A 16,986-nucleotide genomic window follows, 5' to 3' on the forward strand; every position below is an offset into this window, starting at 1 on the left:
TTTTTTTTTTTTTTTTTTTTTTTTTTTACAAATATGAAGGTCTGTGGCAACCATACATTGAGCAAATCTACTGGTACCATTTTTCCAACAGCATTTTGCTTACTTAATATCTCTAATTCACATTTTGGTAATTCTCACAATATTTCAAACTTTTTTATTATATTTTTTATGGTTATGTATGATCAGTGATCTTTGATGTCACTATTGTAATTGTTTAGGGGTTCCATGAACTGAGCCCATACATATACAACCGCAAATTTCATTGATAAATGCTTTGTGTACTCCAACTGCTTCACCAGCCACTGTTCCCCAGTCTCTACCCTCTCCTCAAGCCTCTCTATTCCCTAAGACACAATAATACTGAAATTAGGCAAATTATTAACTCTATAATGGCCTCTAAGTATTCTAGTGAAAGAAATAGTTGCACATCTCATACTTTAAATCAAAAGCTAGAAATAATTAAGCTTATTTCTAAGTGAAAAAGGGATGTTGAAAGCCAAGATAGACCAAAAGCTAGGCCTCTTGTACTGAACAGCCAAGTTGCAAATGCAGAGGAAAAGTTCTTGAAGGAAGTAAAAGGTGTTACTCAACATAAGAATGTAAGAAAGGTAAAGAGATAGATTGTTGATATGGAGAAAGTTTCAGTGGTCTGTATCAAAATGGCTACCACATATCCTTAAGCCAAAGTCTAATTCAGAGCAAGGCCCTAACTCTCTTTAATTCTATGAAGGCTGAGAGAAGTGAGAAAGTTACAGAAAAGTGTGAAGCTAGCCAAGGTTGGTTCAGAAGGCTTAAGGAAGGAAGCCATCTCCGTAACATAAAAGTGCAAGGTGAAGATGATGGAGAAGTAGGAGGACCGGGATTTTCCTTGTCCGTTAAACATGGCTGTTTTGAGGTCAGATCACTTGGAAAACCCAGGAAATTGATCTGTGGAGCAGCAAAAGGATCTCCACAGTTGGACGGTGGACAGCTTAGCAGGAGTGAGGTGTGTGGATATGAAATGAGGGAAATAAACCAGCATAGCCACTGGGGAGGGAACCCTTTCTGTGGAGAGACAGAAGGGAGAGAAAGAAAGAGTGGTTGTGAAATAATGGCATCGAGTTAGCACAAGAGGAAAACCTCTACAGACTATGGAGGGGGGAATGAAAAGTATGGAGAGTGTCAGTTCTTTTTTGTACATAACCTTAGGAGATGAAACTCAGAGGTTTTGCAAGTGCATGACTTTCTCGAGAGTAGAGCAATGGCACACGCTCCTGGGGAGCGGGTAGCTGGCCCTGGAGTGCATAGCATGGTGTAGCGATCTCCAGGGTGCACTGGGAAAGAATAGTACCCTTCCTGGATTATTTGGAAACAGGTTTTATTGCCTCCCCAAGGACAAAATACTCTGCAGGTGCCAGCCAAAGACCTTTCAGCAGTAGGACCCCTGGAGGAGGGGAGTGGATCTGGATTTGCACCATTCGGGGTCCATTCAGACTTCAGGTTTGAATCCCATCAGAGTGCCAAGGGGAAGCCACAGGAGAATAGTGGTGCAGGGCAAGCTGACTGCCCTTGCTATTCAGTGAGGGCTGCCTGAACAGCAGGGGGTGAGAGCCCAGTCGGGAGGAGAGATTGGGGTGACGGAAATTTTCCTAACACCAACACAGTGGGACTTAAGAGAGTAGCACAGCGGTCACCAGTGGAGGCAGTACACGCTTAGAACAAACCCTACCCCTCCATGCCTAGCAAATGCTCATTTACCAGAGCAAGACTAACGTACTCAATGTAGCCAGACTCTCCTCCAGACCAACACAGCCACCAGCCTCAGGCACCAACAGACAACCTTTTATTTTTTTCTTTTTTCTTTCTTGCTTTCCTCCCTCTCTTTGTTTTCTTTTCGAATCAGATTTATAGTTTCTGATTTGTTTTTTGTCATATCTATCTACACATATATACACTAGCTATCTATCTACACATACATACACACACACAGATATATATATTTTTTGATCAGGCTTTTTAATTCTACTCAGGTTCCATCTTTTCTCTTTTCTTTTGCTTTTTTTCTTCTTTCTTTTCCTTTCTCTTTCTTTGGAATCAACCTTATAGGTTTTGATTCTCTATTTGGTTTTCTTTCCTCCCCTTTCATTGTTCTCTTTTTATAGCATCAGGCCCCCCCCACCTCCTTTTTTTCCAGGGTTACTTCAACAAAGAAATCAAAGCACACCTAGTTAAAGGTCCAAACACTCCATCATTGCAAGCAAGGAGGAGCTCTGCAGAGGACTGATCAGTGGTACTGGGCAGCCAGAACCCAACAGCAGAGTACATGCAACATACAACAGAAGTACTTCCTGGAGTGCCAGGCCTGGACATTGTACGGTCCCTTTTTAATATAGCAGTACTCTCGGGTGAAGGACACATAAAAAGTTTTTAAAACATGTAAAAGACAGACTGCCAGAATGACAAGATAGAGGAATTCTCCCCAAAAGGAAGGTCAAGAAGAAATCACAGCCAGAGAATTGCTCAAAACAGATATATACAATACATCTGAACAAGAATTTAGAACAACAATCATAATACTAATAGCTGAGCTTGAAAAAGGCTTAGAAGACAGCAGAGAAACCCCTGGTACAGAGATCAAAGACCTAATAACTTGTTAGGATGTATTTTTAAAATGCTATATCTAGAACCTAACCAAAAAGGTAAAAGATCTGTATGTGGAAAACTATAGAAAGGTTATGAAAGACATTGAAGACGACACAAAAAAATAGAAAAATATTCCATGCTCATGGATTGGAAGAACAAAAATTGTTAAACAAATACTACCCAAAGCAATCTATATACATTCAATACAATCCCTATCAAAATAACACCAGCATCTTCACAGAGCTAGAAGAAACAATCCTAAAATTTGTATGGAACCACAAAAGAACCCAAATAGCCAAAGTAATGTTGAAAACGAAAACCACAGCTGGAGGTATCACAACTCCAGACTTTAAGATGTATTACAAAGCTATAATCATCAATACAGTATGGTATTGCCACAAAAACAGACACCTAGACCAATGGAATAGAGAACCTAAAAATGGACCCACAAATATATGGCCAACTAATCTTCCACAAAGCAGGAAAGAGTATCCAATGAAAAAAAAAAAAGATAGTCTCTTTAGCAAATGGTGCTGGGAGAACTGGACAGCAACATGCAGAAGAATGAAACTGGACCACTTTCTTACACCATACAAAAAGTAAATTCAATATGGATGAAAGACCTAAAATCTGAGACAGAAAACCATCAAAATCCTACAGGAGAAAACAGGCAGCAACCTCTTTGACCTCGACCTCAGGTCATATCTCCAAAATCAAGGGAAATAAAAGCAAAAATGAACTATTGGGACCTCATCAATATAAAAAGCTTCTGCACAGCTAAGGGAACAATCAACAAAACTAAAAGGCATCTTATGGAATGGGAGAAGATATTTGAAAATGACATAATGGATAAAGGGTTAGTGTCGAAAATAACTTATCAGATTCAACACCCATAAAACAAATAATCCAGTGGAGAAATGGGTAGAAGACATTAATAGACATTTTCCAAAGAATACATACAGACGGCCAACAGACACATGAAAAGATGTCCAAATCACTCATCATCAGGGAAATACAAATCAAAACTGCAATGAGATACCACCTCATACCTGTCAGAAACGATAAAATTAACACAGGGAACAAAAAATGTTGGTGAGGATGTGGAGATAGGGGAACCCTTTTGCATAAGAGACTCTTAAATACAGAGAACAAACTGAGGGTTCCTGTAGGGGAGGTGGGTGGGGGGATGGATTAAATTGGTGATGGGTATTAAGGAAGGCACTTGTTGGGATGAATACTGGGTGTCCTATATAAGAGATGAATCACTGGGCTCTACTCCTGAAGCCAAAAGTACACTGTATGTTAACTAACTTGAATTTAAACTTTTTAAAAAAGTGCAAGGTGAAACAGTAAGTACTGATAAAGAAGCTGCAGCAAGTTATCCAGAAGATGTAACTAAGATAATTCATGAAGGTGACTACACTACAGTACCGATTTTCCAGAGATTGAATAGCATTCTATTGGAAGAAGATGTCATCTAGGACTTTCATTGCTACAGAAGAGAAGTCAACATCTGGCTTTAAAGCTTCAAAGGACAGGCTGACTCTCTTGTTAAAGGCTAATGTAGCTGGTGACTTTAAGTTGAAGCCAATGCTCATTTATCATTCTAGTAATCCTAGGGCCTTTAAGAATTATTTTAAATCTATTCTCCCTCTGCTCTGTAAATGGAACAAGAAAGCTTGGATTATACAACATAGTTTACTGAGTATCTTATGCCCACTGTTGAGACCTACTGCTCAGAAAAAAGATTCTTTTCAAAATATGACTGCTCATTGACAAAGAACCTGGTCACCCAAGAGCTCTGATGGAGATGTACAACAAGATTAATGTTGTTTTCATGCTTGCTAACACATTTTGCAGAATAAATACCTCAATGCCAGGGGCTCGTTGTTTACCCAATTCAAAGAATGAGGAGGTGGACACAGAATAAAATGAGCAGCAGGCAAAAGTTTATCAGAGTGTAAGATCAGAAGGTAAGAATAGTATGAAAGGTCTCTTTACAGAGAGGGGACATCTGAAAGTGAATACCCCTGAGTATAAGCAAGCAACTTTATTTTATAGGGTTTTGGTCTGTTCCTCCTCTTCTTTTTGGTTTCTTTTTAGGAAAAAAAAAAAAAAGATACCTGTAGGTGATGAGTTGTTTATTCCTGAGGGAAACATGAAGGGGGAGTAGGTGGTATTTGTTACATTCTTTTTTTTTTTTTTAAGTTTATTTATCTTTGAGACAGAGAGAGACAGAGCATGAACAGGGGAGGGTCAGAGAGAGAGGGAGACACAGAATTGGAAGCAGGCTCCAGGCTCTGAGCCATGAGCCCAGAGCCCGACGCAGGGCTTGAACTCACAGACCGTGAGATCGTGACCTGAGCTGAAGTCAGACGCTCAACCAACTGAGCCACCCAGGCGCCCCATGTATTTGTTACATTATTAAGAAAAACTTTACGCATGAGGGAGTTTTTCTCATAGATGTTTCCAGCATTGTTTTAAAATATGTGGCTTTGCTCCCTGGGACCTTCAAGTCCTAGCCCCTCCCTTTCTACATACTGAATCCTATCTTTACCTATCAAACATCTTTTCTGCAGTTCATGGATCCACAAAGAATTTTGACTTTCAAGTCTTATTATGTAAGAAATACATTTTATCAAACTATACCTGCCATAGACAGTGATTCCCTTGATGGATGTGGGCAAAGTAATTTGAAAACCTTCAGGAAAGGATTCACTATTTAAGATGCCATTGAGAACACTCATGATTCACAGGAAGAGTTCAAAATATCAACATTAACAGGAGTTTGGAGAAAGTTGATTCCAGCCCCCATGAATGAATTTCAGGGTTCAAGACTTCAGTGGAGGAGGTAACTGCAGATGTGGTGGACACAGCAAGAGAACTAGAATTAGAGGTAGAGTCTGAAGAAGTGACTAAATGGCTGCAATCTCATGATAAAACTTTAACAACAGAGGAGTTGCTTCTTATGGATGAGCAAAGAAAGTAGTTCTTGAGATGGAATCTACTTCTGACAAAGATGCTGTGAAGATTGTTGAAATGACAACAAAGGGTTTACATACTACATAAACTTAGTTGATAGAGCAGCAACAAATTTTGATAGGATTGACTCCAATTTTCAAAGAATGTCTATGGTGGGTAAAATGCTATTAAACAGCATTATATGCTACAGAGAAACCATTCATAAAAGAAGAGTCAATTGATGCAGCAAGGTTTATTGTCTCATTTTAAGAAATTGTCACTGCCACCCAAACCTTTAGTAACCACCACCCTGATCAGTCAGTAGCCATCAACATCAAGGCAAAACCCTCCACCAGCAAAAGGATTAGAACTCACTGAAAGCTCAGATGATAGTTGGCATTGTTTAGAAATAAAGTATTTTTAAGGTAAGTACATTTTTTTATACATAATGCTATACTGAACACTTAATAGGCCACAGTATAGTGTAAACATAATTTTATATGAACTGAGAAACTAAAAAAAAAAATAATTTGACTTGCTTTATTGTGACATTCACTTTACTGCGGTGGTCTAGAACTGGACTCACAAAACCTTTGAGGTATGCCTATATTTCTTTTGTTTCCTACAACCGTAATGTCTAATTTTTAAAAATTTAAATACAATCAGTAACCCTGACCACAGTACCTTCTGTGTCTTGAACTCTGAGAAGGTAACTGTCTTAAAACTCACAGAGATTAGGAAAAGCCATCAAAAGGGAATACCCTCAAACCTCTAGTACCACTTCCATAAAATTTACCTAGACTTACACCTACACTTTCCTCTCTTTAAGGTTCATCACATATGCTTAAAAATTTACAAAGAGGAAGGAAGCCAATATAGGAAACAAAGAGAAGTATAAATGTACACTTTTAGACTGATCACTCTGATAGCGCTTTAGAGATTGGATCTGAAGGAGACAAGATGAGAGGAGGAACAACCAGTTAGAAGGCAGAGATGAAGTTCTGAAACCAGAGGAGTGAGAATAAGAACTGAGAGGAAAAGCATACTGGAGCCCATTCAAGGAAGTACAATGAGAGGACCTGGAGGCTCAGGGGATACCAGAGACAGGAGGAAGAAATTGTTAGTTGGAAGGACATCAGTGCTTCTCATGAAGGCAGGGAACACTGGATAAGTAGTTTTGAGAGGGAAAATGGTGAGTTAATTTCTGAGTATGTTCAATTTGAGGGGACTTTGGGATAGATGTCCAGCAAGAAGTTTGACCAACATTCCTGGGAGATAAAGAAGTAGCTGTCACCAACATTTATGCAGAGTTGGAACTACGTAAGTACATGGAGTCCAGCAGCAAGTGTGCATAGAGCAAGAGATAATGTGGGTTGAAGTGAGAACCTGGGGGAGCCCCAATATTTAAGAGGAGGATAGAGCCCATAAAAGAAGCAGAGATGGACTATTCAGAGAGTTATGAGAACCAGGAGAGCACAGTATCATGGAAGCCAAGGAGTATAGAGTTTCAAGAAAAAGGTAATAATCAACATTGTCAAATGTACCAGAAAAGACCTAATAGAAAAAAAAATGTCCTATGCTCCTGACCATTATAAAGTTATTAATAAACTTAGCAAGAAAAATTGTGGAAGAAATGTGGAGGTAAAAGCCAGGCTGGTCTAGAAATGGATGAGAGGAAAGGAGCTGGAGGGAGCAAGTATAGACACTGTCTTGAAAATGTTGATGAGATCAGGGGAGAGATGGGATACAATTAGAGATGGGGGCAAAAGGAGATTTTTTTTTAATATTATTTTTGGAAAACAAAATACTAGTACATGTATATAGGTTGAAGGCAAGGTACCAGTAGCAGGGAAAGGCCGAAGACAGGACACAGATGCAGGGTGGTGTGTGTGCGTGCGCATGTGTGTATATCAAGAGCACTTATGAATGGGGTTGGCCTTGGACAAGGAGGGGAGCCCTGTCATTACTCTCTGTACTTGTATATCAGTTGTGGGTGGTGGGGCAGGAGGTCAAGGGCCATTGTGCTTAGTAGGGCCTTACTTTTCTCAGTGAAGTGAGGGGTGAGGTGAAAGAGCTAAGACAGAGGAGGAAGGGTAAAACAGTAAAGATTTGGACTAGGCACTGAGAGGAATGGGAGAGGGAGCTATCCGAGACCAGTGGATAAACTAACTAGTGGTAGCGACGGTCTAGCTGAATGAGACTGGCAACCCTGACTCTGTGGGAGTGCCAGTCTGAGTGGATGTGTGGTTTTCTCAAGTATCCTTCTGTGATCCAGATGTAAATTATAGACTCATCCAGAGACAAAATTTTCCTCTGTGGGCACAGTGGAAGAACATGGCTACATAGGAATTGAACGTGTTGGGGGAAGGGCAGTTCAGAAAATCCACCATGGGGACCAGGACATGAAAAAGGAAGAGGGAAGAAAAGTAAACTAGGAGGAAAAGGAGAGGACAAGGAATTGTAGGTTTCTTAACAGATCATTGAGAAGATTAAGTGGGGTAAGAGAATGGAAGAGCTGAAAGGATAGGGGCAGATTAATGCCACCATACACCCATAACCACCAGGCTCAACTCGGCAATCAACACTGTACAGCCATCTGACAATGAGAGAGGCCATACTCCAACTCCCCACAGTTATTACTGTATATCTTTCCTTGAGCTTTGACCTGTTCCCGACACTTATACCTCAATTCTCAGGAGATGACCTCACTTCGTAATTTAAAGAGTAGATGGATTCCATTAGATGGAAACTCCCAGACCTACAAATATCCTCCATTCATCCTCTTATTGCAAGTGTCTCACATCCCCTCTTAAGGTCAACGGTTTTACCTGTTCTCTGAATCTCATATTCCCCACCTTTACCTGGACCTTGCTGCATCAGTTATCTTCCTTTTCTCCTGGATATCTTCAAACTCTCCCTCCCTTTTTACTACCTCCACAGCATCAGTTGAAATATACACTTCTTCTTTAAAGAAATATATACTTTTCTTCTTTAAAGAAAAGAAAAGCCTGATAGGGAAGAGCCAAGATAGCAGAACAGCATGGAAATTTTTTTTTGTGTCTCGCGTCCATGAAATACAGCCAGATCAACACTAAACCATCCTGCACGCCTAGAAAACTGATTTGAGGATTAACATGACAATCTGCACAAACTGAACCACACAACTCAGCAGGTACGCAGCGCAGAGAGGTGGACTGGGGGAGAGAAAAGCCGCAGAGAGCAGGGAGCTGTTTTTGCTTGCTGAGAGAGGACAGACACGGGGGGGGGGGGAAGAGGGGAATACGGGAAAAAGGAACCCCCTGCCAAAAGCAGCTGGAGAGAAAGCGGAATAGTAAAAACAGCCGCAGGGACTGAACAAAAAGGGAGAAAGGAGAGGGCTTAAATTCCATTAAGACCCTATAAACAGGGGGAGCACAGAGTCTGAAACTCCACAACTCGATACCTGGCAGTGCTCTGGTGGGAAGGGCAAATCCCTGGGAGCAGAGTGAAGTCCAGGGGGCTTTAGGCCACATGGGGAGAGGTGGTTCCCAAGCTGGGAGGACATCTGGTTGAGGCTGTATGGCTCCCCCAAAGGCAAAGGCCCCAGTAGACCCAGGAGAATAACCACATATGATGGTGCTGGAACAAGGTCGTTGGGGGTGAAGCCTGGTGTCAGACACATGTTGCAATTTGCCATAATCCCTGAAACGCTGCTGCTACATGATCGCATGAACTTTTTCTGGGGAAGACTGGCACCCAGCCACATTCTCTGGGCATCGGCAGCAGCGGGGTCCCATGAACATTACTTGGTGTGGCTGGCACTTGGCCATTTGCTAGGTGAGACCCTTCTGCAGAGGGGCAGAACAGATCAAAGCTGCAGTCCCTCAGAAGTAAGGGGTTGGGAAGTAAGGTGGTTTATCTCAGCCACATCTGAGATAAAACTCAACAGGGAGGTGCTGCCTGGGGCTTGGTCATGGACAATGTAAAAGCGGAGAGTGGGTGGAAGATGAATACAAAGGATGGGTGCACGATTGCTGCTCAGGGAGAACAGAGTTCCGATACTACAGACTGGGTAGCTGGGAGACACCATTTTCACTGCTCCCACACATGCACATACACACCTACAAGCACCACAACAATAAACCCAAGTAAGCTAAGCAGCGCCATCTAGTGGAGAACGGAACCATTACACCAAGCTCCACCCAACTGGGCCAACCTCCCCTTTCAGGAACACAAGTCTCTTGGCCTGCTTAGTTTACAGACTATAAATCGCATCATAGTATGACTTCTAGGGGAAAAAGAAGTAATTTCAATTGTATTTCAGTCTGTTTGCTGGTCGATCTATTCAATTTTTTTTTCTCTTTTTCATTTCTTTTTTCTTGAATTCAGAAAGAGAAAAAAATATTTTTATTTTCAATCTTTATTAAAAATATTTTTCTTTAAATTTTTTCTACTATATTTTTTATTTTGTGTAATTTTTTTCAAACTCTATTTTACTTATGCCATTTCATTTTATTCTATTTCAGTGTATGTTTTTCCAAATTTTCAAACGATTTCCATTTTTTTTCCTTCCACTTTATCTCTAATCTATCAAGCCCCTTTCAACACCTACACCAAAGCACACCTAGGATATAGCATCATTTATTTCATTTTGTGTGTGTGTTTCCTGTTTTTAATTTTTTTAATTTTAATTTTTTTTTAATTTTTAATTTTTTTTACCTCATTAATTCCATTTCTCTCTTCAAAATGACAAAACGAAGAAATTCACCCCAAAAGAAAAAGCAGGAAAAAACGACAGCCAGGAACTTATCTAACACAGATAAAACAAGATGTCTGAAGCAGAATTTAGAATCACAATAAGAAGAATACTAGATGGGATTGAAAATAGATTAGAACCCGAATCTGCAGAGGTAAAAGAAGTAAAAGCTAGTCAGGATGAAGTAAAAAATGTTGTAACTGAGCTGCAATCTCGAATGGTTGCCATGGCAGCAAGGATGTATGAGGCAGAGCAGATAATCAGTGATATAGAGGATAAACTCATGGAGAATAATGAAGCAGAAAAAAAGATGGAGACTAAGGCAAAAGAGCACAATTTAAGAATTAGATAAATCAGTGACTCATTAAAAAGGAACAACATCACAATCATAGGGGTCCCAGAAGATGAAGAGAGAGAAAAAGGGGTAGAAGAGTTATGTGAGCAAATCATAGCAAAAAACTTTCCTAACCTGGGGAAAGGAAGACATCAAATCCAGGAAACACAGAGGACTCCCATTAGATTCAACAAAAAAGGACCATCAACAAGGCAGATCATAGTCAAATTCACAAAATACTCAAGCAAGAAAAGAATCATGAAAGCAGCAAGGGAAAAAAGTCCTTAACTTACAAGGGAAGACAGATCAGGTTTGCAGCAGACCTATCCACAGAAACTTGGCAGGCCAGAAGGGAGTGGCAGGACATATTCAATGTGTAGAATCAGAAAAACATGCAACCAAGAATTCTTTATACACCAAGGCTGTCATTCACAATAGAAGGAGAGATTAAAAGTTTCCCAAACAAAAATTAAAAGAGTTCTTGAGCACTAAGCCAGCCCTGCAAGAAATGTTAATGGGGACTCTCTGAGGGGAGAAAAGATGAAATAAATAAGTAAGTAAATAAATAAATAAATACCAAAAGCAACAAAGAGTATAAAGGACCAGAGAACACCACCAGAAACTCCAACACTACAAGTAACATAATGGCAATAAATTCATAGCCTTCAGTACTCACTCCAAATGTCAATGGACTCAAGACTCCAATCAAAAGGCACAGGGTAACAGAATGGATAAGAAAACAAGATCCATCTATATGCTGTTTACAAGAGACCCACTTTAGACCTCAAGACGCCTTCAGGTTGAAAGCAAGGGGATGGAGAATCATCTCATGCTAATGGTCAACAAAAGAAAGCCAAAGCAGTTAAGCTTATATCAGATAATCTAGACTTCAAAATAAAGACTGTAACAAGAGATGAAGAAGGGCATTATATAATAATAAAGGGGTCTACCCACCATAAGACCTAACAATTGTAAACATTTAGGTTCCAAATGTGGGAACACTCAAAGATACAAATCAATTAATTACAAACATAAAGAAACTCATTGATAATAATACCATAAGAGTACGGGACTTCAACACTCCATTTACAACAGACAGATCATCTAATCAGAAAATGAATAGGGAAGCAATGGCTTTGAATGACACACTGGACAAGATGGACTTAACAGATAAATTGAAAATATTTTATCCTAAAGCAGTGGAATATACATTCTTCTCCAATGCACATGGAACGTTCTCCAGAATAGACTATATACTGGGACACAAATCAGCCCTCAACAAGTACAAAAAGGTCGAGAATATACGGTGCGTATTTTTAGACCACAACACTATGAAACTTGTAATCAACCACAAGAAAAAATTTGGAAAGGTAACAAATACTTGGAGACTAAAGAACATCCTACTGAAGAATGAATGGGCTAACCAAGAAGTTAAAGAGGAAATTAAAAAGTACATGGAAGCCAAGGAAAATGATAACACTACAACCCAAAACCTCTGGGACGCAGCAAAGGCGGTCATAAGAGGAAAGTATATAGCAATCTACGTCTTTGTAAAGAAGGAAGAAAGGTCTCAGATATACAACCCAACCTTACAGCTTAAAGACCTGGAAAAAGAACAGCAAATAAAACCCAAAACCAGCAGAAGACAGGAAATAATAAAGATCAGAACAGCAGTCAATGCTATCGAAACCAAAAAAAACAGAACAGATCAATGAAACCAGAAGCTGGTTCTTTGAAAGAATTAACAAAACTGATAAACCACTAGCCAGTTTGATCAAGAAAAAAAAGGAAAGGACCCAAATAAATAAAATCAAGATGAAAGAGGAGAGATCACAATCAACACAGCAGAAATAAAAACAATGAGAATATTATGAGCAATTATATGCCAATAAAATGAGCAATCTGGAAGAAATGGACAAATTCCTAGAAACATATACACTACCAAAACTGAAACAGGAAGAAACAGAAAATATGAACAGACCCATAATCAGTAAGGAAATCCAATTAGTAATCAAAAATCTCAAAAAACAAAAACAAACAAAAAAAAAAAAACAAGAGTCCAGGACCAGATGGCTTTCCAAGGGAATTCTACCAAACATTTAAGGAAAAGTTAACACCTATTCTCTTGAAGATGTTTCAAAAAATAGAAATGGAAGGAAAATTTCCAAACGCTTTCTATGAAGCCAGCATTACCGTGATTCTAAAACCAGACAAAGACCAGACTAAAAAAGAGAACTAGAGACCAATTTCCCTGATGAACATGCATGTAAAAATCCTCAAGATGGGGGCGCCTGGGTGGCGCAGTCGGTTAAGCGTCCGACTTCAGCCAGGTCACGATCTCGCGGTCCGTGAGTTCGAGCCCCGCGTCGGGCTCTGGGCTGATGGCTCAGAGCCTGGAGCCTGTTTCTGATTCTGTGTCTCCCTCTCTCTCTGCCCCTCCCCCGTTCATGCTCTGTCTCTCTCTGTCCCAAAAATAAAAAAAAAAAAAAAAAAAAAATCCTCAAGATGATATTAGCCAACCGGATACAGCAATACATTAAAAAAATTATTCGCCAGGTCCAAGTGGGATTTATACCTGGGATGCAGGGCTGGTTCAATATCTGCAAAACAATCAATGTGATTCATCACATGAATAAAAAAAGGACAAGAACCATATGATCCTCTCAATAGATGCAGACAAAGCATTTGACTAAATACAGCATCCTTTCTTGATAAAAACCCTTAAGAAAGTAGGGATAGAAGGACCATAACTCAAGATCATAAAAGCCATATATGAATGACCCAACGCTAATATCATCTTCAATGGGGAAAAACTGAGAGCTTCCCCACTAAGGTCAGGAACATGACAGGGATGTCCACTCTCACCACTGTTACTCAACATAGCACTGGAAGTCTTAACCTCTGCAATCAGAAAATACAAAGAAATAAAAGGCATCCAAATCGACCAGGAGGAGGTCAAACTCTCACTCTTCGCAGATAACATGATACTCTGTATGGGAAACCCTAAATATTCCACCAAAAAACTGATAGAACTGATCCATGAATTCAGAAAAGTCGCAGGATATAAAATCAGTGTACAGAAATCAGTTGCATCCCTATACACCAACAATGAAACAAGAGAAAGAGAAATCAAGGAATCGATCCCATTGACAATTGCACCAAAAACCATAAAATAACTAGGAATAAATCTAACCAAAGAGGTGAAAAATCTATATACTGAAAACTATAGAAAGCTTATGAAGGAAATTGAAGAAGACACAATAAAATGGAAAAAAATTCCCTGCTCCTGGATAGGAAGAACAAATATCGTTAAAATGTCAATACTACCCAAAGCAATCTACATATTCAATGTAATCCCAATCAAAATAACACCAGTCTTTTTCACAGAGCTAGAAAAAAATAATCCTAAAATTTTTATGGAACCCGAAAAGACCCCGAATAGCCAAAGTAATCTTGGAAAAGAAAACCAAAGCGGGAGACATCACAATCCCGGACTTCAAGCTGTATTAGAAAGCTGAAATCATCAAGACAGTAGAGTACAGGTACAAAAACAGACACTCAGATCAATAGAACAGAATAGAGGACCCAAAAATGGACCCACAAACATATGGCCAACTAATCTTTGACAAAATAGGAAAGAATATCCAATGGAATAAAGACAGTCTCTTCAGCAAGAAGTGCTGGGAAAACTGGACAGCAACATGCAGAAGAATGAACCCGGACCACTTTCTTACACCATACACAAAAACAAACTCAAAATGTAAGACAGGAAGCCATCAAAATCCTCAAGGGAAAGCAGGCAAAAACCTCTTTGATCTTGGCCGCAGCCACTTCTTACGCAACAGGTTTCCAGAGTCAAGAGAAACAAAAGCAAAAATCAACCATTGGGACCTCATCAAAATAAAAAGCTTCTGCACAGCAAAGGAAACAATCAGAAAAACTAAAAGGCAACTGACAGAATGGGAGAAGATATTTGCAAACGACATATTAGATAAAGTGCTAGTATCCAAAATCTATAAAGAACTTAACAAACTCAATACCCCAAAAACAAATAATCCAGTGAAGAAATGGGCAAAAGACATGAATAGATACTTCCTCAAGGAAGACATCCAAATGGCTAACCGACTCATGAAAAAATGCTCCACATCACTCATCATGAGGGAAATACAAATCAAAACCACAATGAGATGCCACCTCACACCTGCCAGAGTGGCTAACATTAACAACTCAGGGAACAACAGATGTTGGTGAGGATGTGGAGAAAGAGGATCTCTTTTGCACTGCTGGTGGGAATGCAAACTGGTGCAACCACTCTGGAAAATAGTATGGAGTTTCCTCAAAAAACTAAAAATAGAACTACCCTATGACCCAGCAAGTGCACTACTAGGTATTTATCCAACAGATGCAGGTATGCTGTTTCAATGGCACACATGCACCCCAATGTCCATAGCAGCACTATGAACAATAGCCAAAGTATGGAAAGAGCCCAAATGTCCATCAATGGATGAATGGATAAAGAAGATGTGGTATATATATACAAGGGAGTATTACTTCACAATCAAAAAGAATGAAATCTTTCCATTTGCAACTATGCAGATAGAACTAGAGGTTATTATGCCAAGCGAATTCATCAGTAAAGACAAATATCATATGACTTCCCTCATATGAGGACTTTAAGACACAGAACAGATGAACACAAGGGAAAGGAAGCAAAAATAACATAAATATGGAGAACAAACAGAGGGTTACTGGAGGGGTTGTGGGAGGTGGGATGGGCTAAATGGGTAAGGGGCATTAAGGAATCTACCCCTTAAATCATTGTTGCACTATATGCTAATTAACTTGAACGTAAATTTAAAAATAAATAAATAAATCTATACACAGATTTTATATCCTTCCAAAATTTACACAGTATGCATCATAGACATTATTTTTTTAACATTTATTTATTTTTGAGAGGGAAAGACAGAGTGTGAGTGGGGTTGGGCAGAGAGAGAGGGAGACACAGAATCCAAAGCAGGATTCAGGCTCTGAGCTGTCAGCACAGTGCCCGACACGGGGCTCGAATTCTTGAACTGTAAGATCATGACCTGAGCCAATATTGGGCTGTTAACTGATTGAGCTACCCAGGATCCCCCTGACTCACATGTAAAACACAAAAGTATAAAACTCCTTGAAGATAATATAGATAAAAATCTACATAAAAAAAAAAAAAAGAAAAGTCCTCTTCACTTCCACATCTCTCTTCAGGAATCACTTCCTGTTTCCTACTCTTCTCAGTTCAGCTTCTACAGAACTGTCTCTATTTTCTCTCTTCATTTTTCTGCCTCTCTGTCACTCTTCAACACATTCACAAGGCTTATAGTTTACTGGAAGATACACAAGTCAACTGGCAATTACAGAAGAGTGTGATGAGCACTAAAACAGCTGATGTACCATTCTTTGTTCACACTTGTCATGTTGAACTATAGCTGCTATTCATCTGTCTATACGTGTATCTTTCAGACTGCAAGTTATGAGGGAAGAAATACTATCTTGGTTAGCACTGTCTCTTCAGATCTCAGAACACTGGATGGCATGTAAAAGAAATTCATTGTTTACACAATCATTAATAGAAAATATTTATGCTCATATGCAAAACAGATGTGTTTTAAATCAGAAAACTTCTAAGTTAAGGAATTTTTGGAACCTATGTTTAGCAGTAACATGTAGAAAAGGTCTAAGAGTCACACGGAACTAATAAGTAAGTTGATTTTATCAGTCACTGCATGATATGATCAGAAGAAGGGGGCATACTTCTGGAATTTAAGAATACAGACTGAGGAAAAATCATATGCATAAAAATGTTCCTAGAGAACAGGCACTGAGGAGAAGAAAAAAGGTACTGAAAGGAACAATGGTGATGAGGAAGTATCAGAACCAGATGTGTGCTGGTACTCATTCACACCAGGCCTAATGGTGAGATTGCCACCACTGCTCTCGGGTTGGTTACCATAAGCATTTTCCTCCAAGAGTTTTAAATGTATTGTCTGGGGATTCTCTTCTTCTTCCCATAACTATATATTTTCAATTTCAGAGAATAGCTGTCAAAACTAGGATTTAGTCTGCATAGATTAAATCTGTTACCTTATGTAATGGATGCAATTATTTGTTCTGCTAGAAGGAAATCTTAAAAAACCAAGATTATTACAGAATTGCCATTAGGTATTTTAAAAAATGCATTAAATACATCAGTTTATGGCTTAATACATTTTATTTCACCAATATTAATTTATACATATTACTGTATAAATTAATTTAGCAATATTTATTAAAAAGTACAGAACTAAAATTA

At 39.2% G+C, this 16,986-nt stretch overlaps 1 protein-coding gene across 1 annotated transcript in view; it reads right to left on the reverse strand.

Annotated features, from left to right (window-relative positions):
* The window catches only part of LOC125931809 (rab proteins geranylgeranyltransferase component A 1-like), a 174,356-nt gene that overhangs the window by 1,917 nt on the left and 155,453 nt on the right, over positions 1–16,986 (reverse strand). The window lies entirely within an intron of this gene.

The sequence above is a fragment of the Panthera uncia genome, chromosome X (genome assembly GCF_023721935.1).
Source record: "Panthera uncia isolate 11264 chromosome X, Puncia_PCG_1.0, whole genome shotgun sequence".
In the NCBI taxonomy this organism is placed as follows: Eukaryota; Metazoa; Chordata; class Mammalia; order Carnivora; family Felidae; genus Panthera; species Panthera uncia.